The sequence below is a fragment of the Rhipicephalus sanguineus genome, chromosome 1, assembly GCF_013339695.2.
Source record: "Rhipicephalus sanguineus isolate Rsan-2018 chromosome 1, BIME_Rsan_1.4, whole genome shotgun sequence".
NCBI lineage: Eukaryota > Metazoa > Arthropoda > Arachnida > Ixodida > Ixodidae > Rhipicephalus > Rhipicephalus sanguineus.
In genome coordinates, this window is record NC_051176.1 from 281,946,904 (window position 1) to 281,961,281 (window position 14,378).

The window sequence follows — 14,378 nt, forward strand, 5'->3', positions numbered from 1 at the left end:
ATGCATGCATGAAGTGTCCATCAGCCCAATTATTGGTGCGCAGTGAGATCTCATGAGAGCGACTCCTAATTACAACCGACACAGATGCCTCGCGTCGGTGCAGTCTTGGTGGAGGTTCGAGCAAAGGATTTGGAGAGTGTAGTATGCTGTGTCTTAAGACGCAAGGATCCAACTAGTGCCAGAAAAAAAAAAAGATTTCTGGGAATCAAGATGTATACACCAAAGAGCTCATTATAGTGATCGCGGTACCAATCACTGTAGTAGCTTCGACGAGCGAACCGGATCTGCAACTTGGTGTTGCAGATCCGTCCCACCTATGGCTATGATGGCTAAAAACAAGCAGCGCGACATAACACCAATCCTATACTCCAATTAGACGTGCCGAGCAAAGACTTAGAGGCCGACTTAGCACTAACTTTCTATCCCAAGTAGCGAACCTCCACAAACTCAGAAATAGCGGAGTATATCATGCGCCTTCTCATTAACTCGGCAGAAGGGATGGACTCTCCCATTTCGCTGTTGCAGAACTGTATACATAGCAGCAGCGAGATATACTGATAATTCGACTCCGGGGGAGGACAAGATTACCTAGGCAATAATTAGGAACGTGGACATCGAAGATCGGATCAAGCTATTCGACGAATTAAGCGAAGCCTGGAAAACAGCAGTAGTACACAAGCTGCAGCACGTCATATTATACTGTACTCCAGGGCCTGGATAGCCAGAGTATTCGACCTGCCACCTGAGGCTTACATCGTTTACACAGACGTAGCGTAAGCCTCTCGAGAAAATGATACTAGCCCGGCTAGAGTATCACATAGAAAGCACTCTATCCCCTGGTTTCAAACAGACGGGAATAGGTTTATCTACCCGAAAGCATAAGCACTTATTTCCTTAGCTTTCGTTAAGAGGAGAAAAAAGAACCAAGACCAAGTAAATAAAGGAGTGAATCCCGAGCATCGTGACAGTACTTAACCTGCCAAAGGCACTCGGTTCTATATCGAACGTAGGTGAGTGCTACATAGAACTAGAGCACGTAAACAGTCAACATCGTTAGCTTATGATCTGTCTGAATTGCTGAAAAAGTCGCATAGTATTTCACAGATTGAAGAGTACGACACGGCACAATCATAACCCTGATATATGTTTTTTTTAATATCGTGATGCATGATCATAATTTTAAAGCCAGCCACTACAACCCCCCCCCCCCCCCGAGTTGATAAAAATATAGGCTTAACAACGTACGAAAGGGGTATTGAAAACTTGGGCAAATATTAAAACAAGGCCCATTCACATGGAGAAACACAATGCGCAGTGCGAGCACGGATTGACCTATAGTCTGTGATACAATCGAAGGCACCGACAAACTCTAGCTCCTCACATACTGATAAAAAGGCTCCCCGTAGCATAACCAAGCAAAATGCATTTTAAATCAAGCATATGAACCTCGAGCAATCCAAACCAAAATTTGTTCGTTTTCTAGGCATACACGTTAATAATCAAGAAAATACCACGGGACATGGTTTACAAACCTTAAACAAGCATGAAAGCGCGAACTCCCCATCATCAAAGGAAAACAGGTACATCTCAAAAGCTTGTACATAAGTTACGCATCCTATCTATATTGCGAGCCTCTCATCAAAAGCGTAGTATGGATACCATGGAGACAAAAATCACAAAACAAACCTTTTCCAAGATAAAATAACTACACGACATGACGCTAAGAGCCGTAATACAGGCCTGTTGAGGCACACAAAACAGATCATGGCGTTACGTCGATTCGCCATTGCTCTGGGACGTTATCAATGCATGAAGACACAATACTATTTCGATAAACGACTTTCTAGTATTCACACTAGGAAAACCGAGGCTCGGCATTCCCATCCCAGTACCTATACAGCGCCATGGGAGGAGACGGACATTACGATCCACTAACCTACGACAAAGAACGACTGTAAACAAAGATGTCCAAACGAACGTAAGGTTCGCGCCAGAGAGATAAATAGGAAGGGTATAGAAGAGAGATTGTGTTATTACATAGAAATTTCGCATGATCCCCGACGGACAATTGTGTAATCTACCATCACCGGCCGTCGCCCACAAATGCACGCCTTATTGCGTCCATTGCACAGGAAGAGCAGTATCGCTCATAACATTTTACCTCACAGATGTCGCGCTCCAAGTACAGGAGAACCTCAAACTATCATTGATTTGGAGCTGCTATAGCCACACAGATTTACAGTCTCTTAACAAGCTTTCGCTCTGATTGTTGGAGTGCACGTTCGGCAGTACATTTGTCCAAACGTATCAGAGAGAACTGTAAAACGTTACACACGAAGCATATATTGTTCCACAAGTGGTCTCACTACCGGTACATGCGGGCTGCTTTGACAATGAAACACTTCTCATGGCAGCAACGAACTTGTCTGTCATTTGGGTCCCATTGCTCTAGAAGCTTACCCCCGCACTCCATGGGAGTAAAAGCAAGCGACCTCCGATTTTACGCTCAAACATCTAAAAGCCAAGAACAGGGCGAACCTGTACAATATACAATACCCTTGCGAGCGAGCATAGCTTCAAATAGCTTGCCACGAGGAAATGGTGTATTAATAAGCTACAAACACGAGCAGGCTGCCGTGGTGTAGATTAGCAGGCATAGCACCGCGCTGCTAAGCTTGAGAACGCGGGCTCGATTCCCAGTCACGGAGGCCGCATTTTGATGGGGGCCAAAATGGAAGAACGCCCGTATACGGTGCACGTTAAAGAACCCCAGGTTCTTAATGAAATTAGTTCGGAGTCGCCCACTGTCTCTATCATGGCAATGGCGATTAAAACCCCAACAATTCGTAATAAGCGACGAACAGGAACACTCCTTGCAGAAAATTTTACAGCTGAACGGGCTGCCAAAACAAGACAAAGTAGCTGCAACAGCCTGAAGATGGCTCAGAAACGGTAAAAATAATTTGCTTCAGACGCTATAATACAGTGTTACACCAAACATGAAACGTAAAGTCTCATTTATACAGACCCAGGCAGAAAGAAATAAACGTGACGCCAGAGTATATACTGTACAATGCTGGAAGTACAGTCGCGTCAAGGAAGGTCTAATTGCATTCTGGCTTTAATTGAGAGAGACAAACTTGTTCTAATCACTTAAAACACCAATCGAAATCACAACACCCAAGCAGACCACGAGTAACCTTTCTTACTGATAACGATTTGGTCAGTGTGCGCAGCTAAGGACGTACCTTTCCTGAACGATGTGGAGGAAAGTACGAAATACTCATGTATCGACCAATTACGTTTGACATCTTGACTAGAAAGTTACCGAGGCGTCCAGCAGAGGAAAATGGAACGTTTTTGGTGGCTTATTTGCACAGAATTTCACATAATTCATTTTTTAGGCATAACGAAATTTCAAGATCTTCTACGCACTGAGCGTATTGCCTAAACGTGGTGTCCTACCTAATTCATTTCTTTTCACCTTTTTTTTTCGCATATTGTAGCGGTATTCCTTTTGTAACTTTCTGTGTACTTTCTTGTACACATTGTGTATTTCATGTACTCTGTTTGCGAAGGCATTCGGTAACTGCCTACTATGCTTGCACCTTTTTTTTTACCACTTGTGTCTAGTTACTTCAGTTTATAATACCATGTATTTTGTAGTTTGCATTTATTTCTTTGTCGTTGTTGTTTTCTGACTGTATGTATACCAGCCAATTGTCAAGATCGTACTTTTTACCATTTTTCTCACTCTGTTATATTTCCCAATTTATTGTAAAATGTCCCCCTATGTAATACCCTCGTCGAGGGCCTTTAGGGGTATTTTGAATAAATAAATGTGTTGTTGTTTTTTTCCTATACCCACAAAAATTTATCTGCACGAACGACGCGGACGTAAAATACCATTCGTGGAATTCGCTGAGCTAGTTCACAACTCGTGGTCACTGTATAACTACAACATTGACAGAATTACTACGTGTCGTATACCTTGCCCTTGCGTTGCGCGGAATGCATGATCCCCTTCTATGCATATAAAGGGCTCAGCAAGTGAAACGCAATTACCGGCCCGCATGACGGCCGGGGCACTTTATGTGCCACCAGTAAGCGCCGGAGTGATAAGCTTTGGTTGAAATGCCATCACAACGCGAGAGCAAGGCTTTCGCATTAATTGCGTACATCATATTGAGCCAGCTCGGTGTCTCAAGCGCTCACAGGCGGCACACAAAATATGCCGGCCGCCATGCGGGCCGATTACCGCGTTTCGCTTGCTGAGCACTGTATGTAACTACGTGCGCTCATGCAAGACAGTCTGGGTAACCTGATCATGAAGATATTATATACGTTTCAGACAGAACGATGCCCATATTGTAAGCAACCCATTGGTGTATCTGGAAAACAACTGAAATGTTGTCGGACCGTATCATCAATTCTTCACACCCTGACCCTTCGTTATGCATGGTATCCCTACGGATCCCCTACAACGCTTCCCGTGATCGCATAAATTGGCTTCACATATTACTCAGAAATGCATTCATGACAACCTACACTGGGCGGTGCACTTACCTCCAGAATCTACCGTTTTCCGATGGTTACCGTCACGTCGCGTTGTCCTATGAAAAAAAAAAAAAAAAAGCTTTTGTGACGTTCTATTGCCCCTACCGCGTCATACGTGAAGTCACTGACGCGGTCCTGCGAAATGGCCATCGCTAACTAACACCTACGCTTCCGTCTGCCACAATCACGAGAGACATGCAGTTCATACCTCGGGTCGTACTGCCCTCGAGCTAAGTAATATATACTTACAGTGGCTACTTAGAGAACCAGGTGTGAACGACACATTGTGACTGTTCACTGACAATTCTGGTGTGCAATACGTGGGCCGCGCTGTTTACGTGACCTTGTAGTGTATAGGCTCTTATCCTCTTTCATTCTCTCACACCCCTTTCCCCTTCTTCCCGAGCACAGTGTAGCCAACAGGAGGATTCTTCTGATTAACCTCCCTGTCTTTTGCCTCTCTCTCTCTCTCTCAATTTTTTTTCTCCTTGTGGCAATGTATTTACACAGCATTGTAATGGGCGATAAGAAAGTCTTGTCATTTTTGTATGAAAGGCCGAGATCTTCATATAAATATTAAGTCGCCAGTCAGCGCTGCATGTATTTCTCTGGTCCCATTGCCGAGCGCTGCAAGTTATCGATCATGGAGCAACTAGCCCCGACGGTCTATTCAGGTCGTCCAATGAAACCACTTCAAGTGTAGTGTACGCTGTCTCTGCGGCATTTTGGTTCTTCTGGGTTAATTGGATGGTAATTAATTACCCCAGCAGAAATTAGCAGCGTCGGCGGCTTCTCGCAGGCCTGGAACTGGCTCGGAACTCATGGAGTGACGGCTTGATCGAAGCCCTGCTTCAATATCGATCATCTCACGTTGTCGCTTAAGAGTTTAATTAGTCAAATTGCCATTACCTGTCTAATTACTACCTCGAATGACTTTGTCGAGTGCATCTCTGCGGTAAAAAACAATCACGGGAAAATCGTTTAACTCCTACCCTATTTTTAAGGAGTTTCGAGCCCACTTTGTGAAATGCCCTGGCATCAAGCGTAGCACTATAAACGCTCGAAAACTACAGAACTCTTTAGTGTCAGCCTAAAAAAACCCGATCGCACATTCTCATAGAAAGTAACAGAGATCGTGACGATACGATAAAGGAAGAAAGTTTTACATGGATGTCTTTTCAGCATATTCAGGAAATAGAGGAAATACAGTGCTGTTTAGTGGAAGGCCGAGAGTTTTGAGGACATGCGTGCAACAATTCACTAAGAATAAAAAGACTCAAGCGAGAAAAATGTTGTAGCCATTTTGTAGGCAAAAAAGACAGGCTATATTTTCGAAAGAAAACGCCACTATTTACAAAAGTGAAACACCCCAGGCGGTTGGCCCGGAAGCTTTTCTTGATGGCGCGACTCGAAAGGGGTTCGGCAGCAGAGGCACAGCGAGCGCCAACAACGTGCCTCGTGAACGAGTGACGGCGGATCGTACGTGTTGATTAGGCCAGACCTGCACAGATTGCTCGACGTGCCAGCATCGAGCGCGCTGAGCATTGCGACCGACGTGCGCGCATACAGCGGGGAAAGAAGGGAGATGCCAGAACGGGACACCAGTTGAACACCGAGGAGGTGCTCTCGGCACGAGCCGACGGGAGACCGCGCTGCACGCGAAGCATATGCTACAGCGACTCGTGTCGCGGTGCGAGAGCGTTTTAGTGGGTCCCTTCTTCTTTCGTGGCGTGCACGCACGTCCGCGGTTAGGTATGCGATCCACGTGCATGCGAGTCTCTGTGGATCGGCACGTCGCTCCATCCACCTTACTCCACTGGCAAACCAGAGTCTTCCCAACGAAAAACGCCAACTGTGTGTAGGAAGTGCCGCTGGATGGTAACGCTTGCCCGGACTCGACATCATCCCATTTTCGGCAGCACACGTTAGAGTTGTTATACTTTACGTAAGGATTTTCGGGCTTTGTATACGCACTATTCCAAGTCTGCGTGGGTGAAGAGGAAGAAAAATCTCGGGCGCTGCTTTTGTTCTATACAGAAATCAATTTCGATTGATGCCGCTCCAGAATTCGATTTTCTTAGGTGTCACCTCGTGCACTTCATTATACTTGAAACCAACGAAACACTCACGCGGTGACACTCCTGGCTGTGGGGAACACGAGTGGTAGCCTGACTGAGCCCGTCAGAGCCACCACGTATACAAACACAACACAACAGCGTCAGTTACAGACAGTACTATTCAGTAAAGTTTGGAGCGCCCAAACTGCGAAGCAGCTCTGGGGCGTAGCTCGATAAAGACGCGCCCGCTCTTCGAGCAAGGAAAGGAAAAAATGTGCTCCTCAAAAACCACTGAAACATCATGATCGCGACAACATTTGAGTAATACATATATCATATATGTCCGCTAATACGTATATACGGAGATGCGACTATAAAAAAACTGCTTTTGCACATGGAGTCTCTTTCTAAATGCAAATATGGCATAAGTTTCATCGACCTATTATAGTTTGAAGTCATCAGTAGGCTGAATTGATATTTGCCATTTTAATCTGCCGCAGTTGTCATTTATGGCTTCGAAGAATTGGCCACAAAGCGTAACACCATGTGCACGCGACAAAGTGTAACAGTATGTGTATAAATGCAGTAAAGATAACTAGCGGTTTCTTCTTTTAAACATTACTCATGAAAAGCGGTGTTCCTGGAGCGACAATATCTCGTGACGCTTGAAATATAGTAATGTGTGCTCATACTTCGCAAGGGTCTGAAAAATCGAGCGCATTTTCTACGTATCGCATTTATAGCCCTGTACTTCACACATCACACGAGTAAACGGTAAGGTAAGCGTGCGTGGATCGTACACGGGTAAAGATATCGCTTTATACAGCGTCTTTTTAGACCACATACGAATAATCGCTCGTGGCAGATAGCGAATTGGTGCCATCTTGAAAACTCCTTCCAAGTAGATACGCCTTCCAAGCTCGCCGGCTACAATCCTTAAACTGCACCACGTGTTGCAAAAGGAATCAGTCAAAGCTTAGGGAGTTAGCGTTATTAGGTTAATAATGCACTTAGATATCGCTCGCTGTGGCACCCAGCGATACCCGATCCGGACGTTTCTGAACCAAGTGAACTCGAGACGCCCCCTTCTCCCCAGTGTAGGGTAGCAAACCACGTCTAGATAGCCTCCCTGACATTCCTTACTCATCTCTCTCTCCAGTAATTTTCTCTAGCGATCCACCACAATCAATTAAAGAGAATAATCGGTGTAAAAAAAATAGAACGCTCCACATAAATCTGTTTAATAAGCTTAATGTATAATGTACTCAGCAGTTTTACATATAAGGTAATTAATGCGCGAATACAATGTAAGGCATCCGTGAAACTCCTAAGCAGCATTGCTTCGAAACGATTTGAAGGATATATATTGTGCCGAAAGCGTCGTTTGGTTGGAGCTGATTAGCATTAAGTCAACCTGACAAGTTCCTTTCATAAGTATCCACCTGACACAAGCGATGCTGCTTCAGAAGTGGAAAATGTACCTGTGACGTGGGGAAAAAAAAGCAATACACATGAAACGGCATTGGACCCGTATAAATCGTTGAGGAACGTCGCACGAAATTTCCATTTTAGCTGATATATCGGCTACAGCGAATTACCACCGGTTAGAGAGGTAACCTAATAGAAGTTGAAACACTGCACTACTTATACCAAAACAGGGTAATTTACAGAAATGTAGATTACCTTTGACAGTATTCGAATGACTTATGGCTGAAGTGCCGGAAGATACTTTAGGTGTAACGTTCTTTTCTAACTTGACCTGGTTACTTGATTTGCTAACTTAGCCTGGTCAGCCAACCCGCCACAGTGGTGTAGTAGTTAAGGTGCTAGACTGCTGACCTGAAAGTCGCGGGGTCGAATCCCGGCCGCGGCGGCCGCATTTTCGATGGAGGCGAAAATGTTTGAGGCCCGTGTACTTAGATTTAGGTGCACGTTAAAGAACCCCATGTGGCTGAAATTTCCGGAGCCCTCCACTACAACGTCCCTCATAATTATATCGTGGTTTTGGGACATTAAGCCCCAACAATTATTATTATATAATCTGCTTATCCAAGAAAAGCAAGTTCTATTGGCTTTTCTCACTATAGAATCCGTGTACTGCTGAAATTCGCACCATTAAAAAAACAATATTTGCGCAAAGCTAGACATATCTAGATTGTATATTTTATAGATATTCTTCAAACCACTTGTTTCCAAGCTCTAGAATTTCTTCTGCAATTTCTTGCGAATTATGATTCACACGTGCAGTCTGCTCGCAATGAGCTACATGGTAGCACATTGCGACCTGGGTAATTGCGGTATCCAGTTAATACTTGCGCATTACAGGCAGCACTTATAGCCGACGTGCAGAACGCCATGTTCAATGCCTCTTCTGTAGTTAATCTCGTGTAGTACGTGCAAGCTGTTTGTGTGTATCAGCGTAGCTTTAATTTATCACCGCGATCCTTTTGGGCGCACGTAGCCACGAGATACGCACTGTCGTTTTTGGCCGATCGCTTCGGCAAGGCGATCCGCGCAGCCCTTCTCACGTTCATGGTTTATTTGCTCGTTGATCGCTGTTGAGGAGTGCTCGCATAGTGCGTAGCGCTTGACATGCTATATAGTAGGCGTGTGCACTTGCTTCGAAAGCGATATCCCGTGTAGACAGACTGGAATGCACGTCACTTCTTCGTCCTTTTGTAGACGCGCACGCCCTTTCCCGCGAGGTGTATCCGGTTGCCCATTCTTTGGCTCCAAGGAAATGCACGGCACAAACGACAGCCATTAGATACTCGGAGGCACGCGTCAAATCCGACTTTTAAAGATCCAGCCGCTATGCAAACAAGCTGGGTTGCACTTTTCCCGCTTAAGTATTAAGGAAAAACAAAACAAATAAGATGACAGTCACGAAGCTAGGTGGTTTTGCCACGTCGCCGGATGCGATAGCATTCAAGTGTTCGCTGCATATACCTTTTCGCGCCTTCGTTTTGTATAGGAATGACCGCAACAAAGTCGGGATCCTCCGCAGTCTGCCTATGACATTATACTTGGGAGCGATCCACGGCATCAGTGGATTTCATGGAAGCATCATGGACGGTCTATAGTAGCGCGCTGTTGTCCTCACTTCTCACGCGTGGGATGACACTCATCACGGCAGCCGAGATCCTGTATAAATATTGCTCCTACATAAGTGAAAGCATTGGATGGGTGTGACGAGTGGTGCGAGCTCTTCATTTGTGCGAAAGATTACGCGTCACTGCCGCATTAGTAATTGATACCAGTGCACGCGCTGCTTCTTATTCAGGATCGCGGAATCCCACTGGAATTCCATTGGGAACTTTGTTTACACAGACAGTGTAGACAGAGTTAGAAATAACATCTAATTAGTACGCCCAAGGCAATATGACAACACACACACACACACACACACACACACACACAACACACACACAACACACACACACACACACACACACACACACACACACACACACACACACACACACACACACACACACACACACACACACACACACACACACACACACACACACGCGCGTGCTGTTGCAAGCTGGCCTAAAGCAATCGGCTAGATAGCTTTCTGTCTCCAAGGGCCACCCAGTCCTAGGCGCATTGTCGTGGTCAACACTGGCGTGGCCAAGAAAGGGGGGCGCTTGAGGGGGTTCAGTTTTGCACGCACACGTACAAACGCACGCACGAACGTGCATAAAGTATGTTTGAACCCCCCCCCTCGGAAAAAAATTTCTGGCTAGGCCACTGGTGGTCATCATAGAAAATATATATGCAAGCTCAGAAAACACTTACACTTACCTAAAACCCGCTCACGTGTTGTATAGCTCATAATACTGACCGAGATAGCAGGCGTGTCATGCTGATCTGCTCACCTCACTGTGACGCCCTCCGTCTTGTAGTTGAGAATAACGGATAGGTGGGCAAGTATGGTAAGGCAGGTCTGGCAGGATGCCACGTGAAGATGCTTGACGTGAAAACCTTGACGTGGTTTGCTTCACACGTGTATGATTGTTTGCGTGGCCAGTACAAGCTGGTTATAAGGAGCGCTTTCAATAAAAACTTCAGTACAGCGCATATCTTCTTCTCGTTTCTCGTGTATTGTAATTGAGACTGCGATTAATTCTGATCGCTTTGTCCGCAGTGAGACAAAGGTTCAGTTACAACACACACGAGTGAAAGAAACAATAAGAAAACGAACTCTAATGCGAGAGATTCAGTGCGTGAACACGAGCAATGTGTCCACGCAAGTCGCTGGGAGTGTCAGCAATCAATCGAGCGAATCCCGAGCCCGCGACTGTGTGCCGCGCTCGAGTTGCACGCAGCATCTACGCGAGCTGCGAAACGATCACCGACGGGCGAAATCCTCCTCGCAGTATATCCCATTTCCCACTCGCCGAGGACCCCGGCCAAATTTCTTCGCTATCGTCCTATCGTATCGCTTGATTCTGAAAGTGAGACGCGACGGGGACGAAGCGGGCGCGAGTCCGCGGCGTCATGCGCAGCGCCAGAGCTCAGCCGCCGGTGTTTATGTCATATAGCGGCGCGGGCGCTTCGACTCGAGGAATGCGATAAGGAAGAACACCGCCACGTGGAGGCATCGGTTTCGCGCCCCACGGGCGCCAGTTCGATTTGCGCGGTGGCGGAGCGTCATCGGAGCGCTCTGCATCGGGACTTGGGGGTGAATTATTCGCGCGGAAACACCGACGGCGCGCGTGGTCGAGCCGCGAGCGGGACAGCGCACCACGACTGAGTCCTTATCGGATTCCTCCGGAATCGCATGACCAGCAGGAGGCGTTGCCGGCGGTCTTGAAAATGTAACTGCCCAAGTTATCTGTGACCAGATTCATCGTCTTGACGAGCGGTCTAGCGAACTGGTTCTTTATTCTATGGCCTAGCTGCGCCCGGCATCCCTGTGTATCGGACACTCGACTAATTATAGAACCGCGTGTTGAAAAGTCGGTGAAATTAAACGAGCATTGCTGAGCGTGACTTCGTTGAACTGGCGTCAAGGAAGTAACCGCGAATTATGTGGTCTCTCTCAAATGCCGGCGTTGTCCTAGACTCTGCCGACGCCCCTAGATGTAGTGAGTGAACGCTCATGTATACAGGCATGAAGCACTCGCTGGTTGTCTGTGGAATAATGAATTACACCGTGGTTGTGCGCTCACCGCCCTTAGACCACATAACTTTCACTGAGAAACTATACACACCATTTCGCGATGCGTTCTATCGAAAAACTGCTAAAGCACAAGGACGCGGTCCCTGAAGAATACCTGTTAGGACAAAGCACTTGCCCGGGGGTCTCTTTTGCAATCGCTCTGTCATCAATGCTGCTTGTCCTATCTCCAGAATATCGCCCTGATTGGGCAGTTCTTTCCTCTGGAACACAAAGGGCCTGACGAACTGCTGTAGAGACAAGTGCATGTAGGAGGCATACATATTCGCTAGAACGTCAGAATGCGTGGCTCACTTTTTGAAACTCTCGAAAACAAGCAGATTATTGGGCGCGATGATATACCGTGGCGCAGCCAATCATCTTTGTGACGTGCTAAGTTGGATTGCTCCGCAGCCGTCCCTCGCGTTTTTGATGTTGTCTATCTTGATTGGCTTGTGCGTTCAAAGAATTAAATATATGTATATTGATGTCCCATCGACGCAGACAGTATACGACGTGCCTAACGACTATTCCATATATATATATATATATATATATATATATATATATATATATATATATATATATATATATATATATATATATATATAATATATATATATATATATATATATAGCCTTAAACCGCCGCGGCTGCCGCTTTCATTTGGTACGGTCACCAATACGGAAGCCATGGAGGCTGAGTTTGCTGGTTTTGCGAAAGCTAAGAAACCATGTTATCATTAAATGGGCTCTATAGTGTGTTTGCAGTAAAGAAATGCAATTTTTCTGTAAGAATGGCTGCAGCGTGTTTCTTTATACGGTACAGGTTTGCATTTGCTAGCGGGCTGCGGCTTATACGAGACGAAAAATGAGATTCGCGAATTTATGCTGCTGTTTAGGACACACACTTCCCATACAGGGCACAGCGCAAGTGCTTTCTCCGTTTTGAGGCAAGCAATTGCACATGCTTAGCGCTCTTGCCGTAATCTTCTAACCTACTCTCAAGCAAACAAACGTAAGCTATATGCGAGCTCACGCGTTATCTTTGTTATGTTTCTCACAGGGATTCTGTTTGATACTTGGCAGCTACGCAGCCGTTCATGCTTTCGCTAGCGTGACGACGAGCACACGTTTGTTAACGGGACGACTTTAATATTTAACCACTTCTTGTATAGAGAGAGAGAAGAAATAGTAGAGAAGGAAAGGCAGGGAGGTTAACCAGTATAGGACAACCGGTTTCTACCCTACACATGGGGACAGGGTGGGGGAGATTTAAAGATGGAGAGGAAAGAGAGAGAGAGAGAGAAAGATAGAAAGATAGCACATGACACAGCACACATAGAATCAGTCGGTCACTCTTGCGTGGTAGCATAGCACACATAGAAACAGTCGGTCACTCTTGCGTGGTAGTTGGTCACTTCTGCGTGGTACGCGACATTTCTGTCACAGGCGCTTGGCCAAGTTCGTCGCTCTCAAAAACCTCAGCAGTGCCTTCGTCGCCTTCAGTTGTGATGTCTTCTGTTAACAACATGCAAGTATTGTTTGAACAGACATTGGTCTACTATCAAGGCGCGCTAGAACGGACGCCAATGACTGTCTCTGAGCATTATATACCGGACAGTCGCACAGGACGTGGTGTAGCGTCTCCTCGCAACGACAGGCATCGCAGAGAGCGTTGTCGGCCATTCCAATTCGAAAGGAATAGGATTTCGTAAATGCCACAGCCACAAGCGATAAAGCAGTGTGGCCTCTCTTCGGCGGAGTCCAGTTGGCATACAGATATGCATCAAAGAGGACAGGTGGCGTTGACGATTAGTCCGGTTGGTTTGGCTGCTTGGTGGGCACCATAGAGCGAGCGTGATCTCCTGTGCAAGGCCTCGAAGGCTGCTGGCAGCGTCAGACCTTGAAAGTGGGATGGTATCTTCCTGTGTGCTTTCATGAGCTGTCCGAGCGGCATTATCGGCCTGTTCGTTCCCTATGACGCCGCAGTGACTTGGCAGCCATTGAAACGTCACGTGGTGCCCTTTCTCATATGAAGTGTGGAGAAGACCTCGAACTCACATTACGGTGGAAGTCCTGAGAACGCACATCAGATATTTTGCACGTGCTCCCTGTCATCACCTTGCAACGCTGCCTTCAGAGAGGCGCCACGCATCATTTTCTAAAACTATCGTCAAGTACAACGACAAACTTCCCTCGGGCTTCACCACTGCATCTAAACCACCGATGCCCCCTTGGTGTTTTATTCGACCCACAGTTCAACTCAGTGTACCAGGGATCCGGAAAAAATCTGAGCTGTCGTCACCTGTGTTGAAACAACTGTCTCTGCTTCTTTTGTACGAGAAGTATGCGGACAGTGTACGTATATATACAGATGGTTCCACAAACATCCAGTGTTTGTCCGGTGCGGTGGTTGTCCCAGCAAGAGCTATTACCATCAGCTTTAGGACCGACCACTCCACGACGTCGACAGCTGCGGAACTAGCTGCTCTGCGCGCTGCACTTTGTTTGGTTAATCGGGAACCACCTCAACATTGGTCTATCTTCAGCGACTCAAAGGCAGCCCTACAATCTGTGCTATCTGCTCTGCGTCGC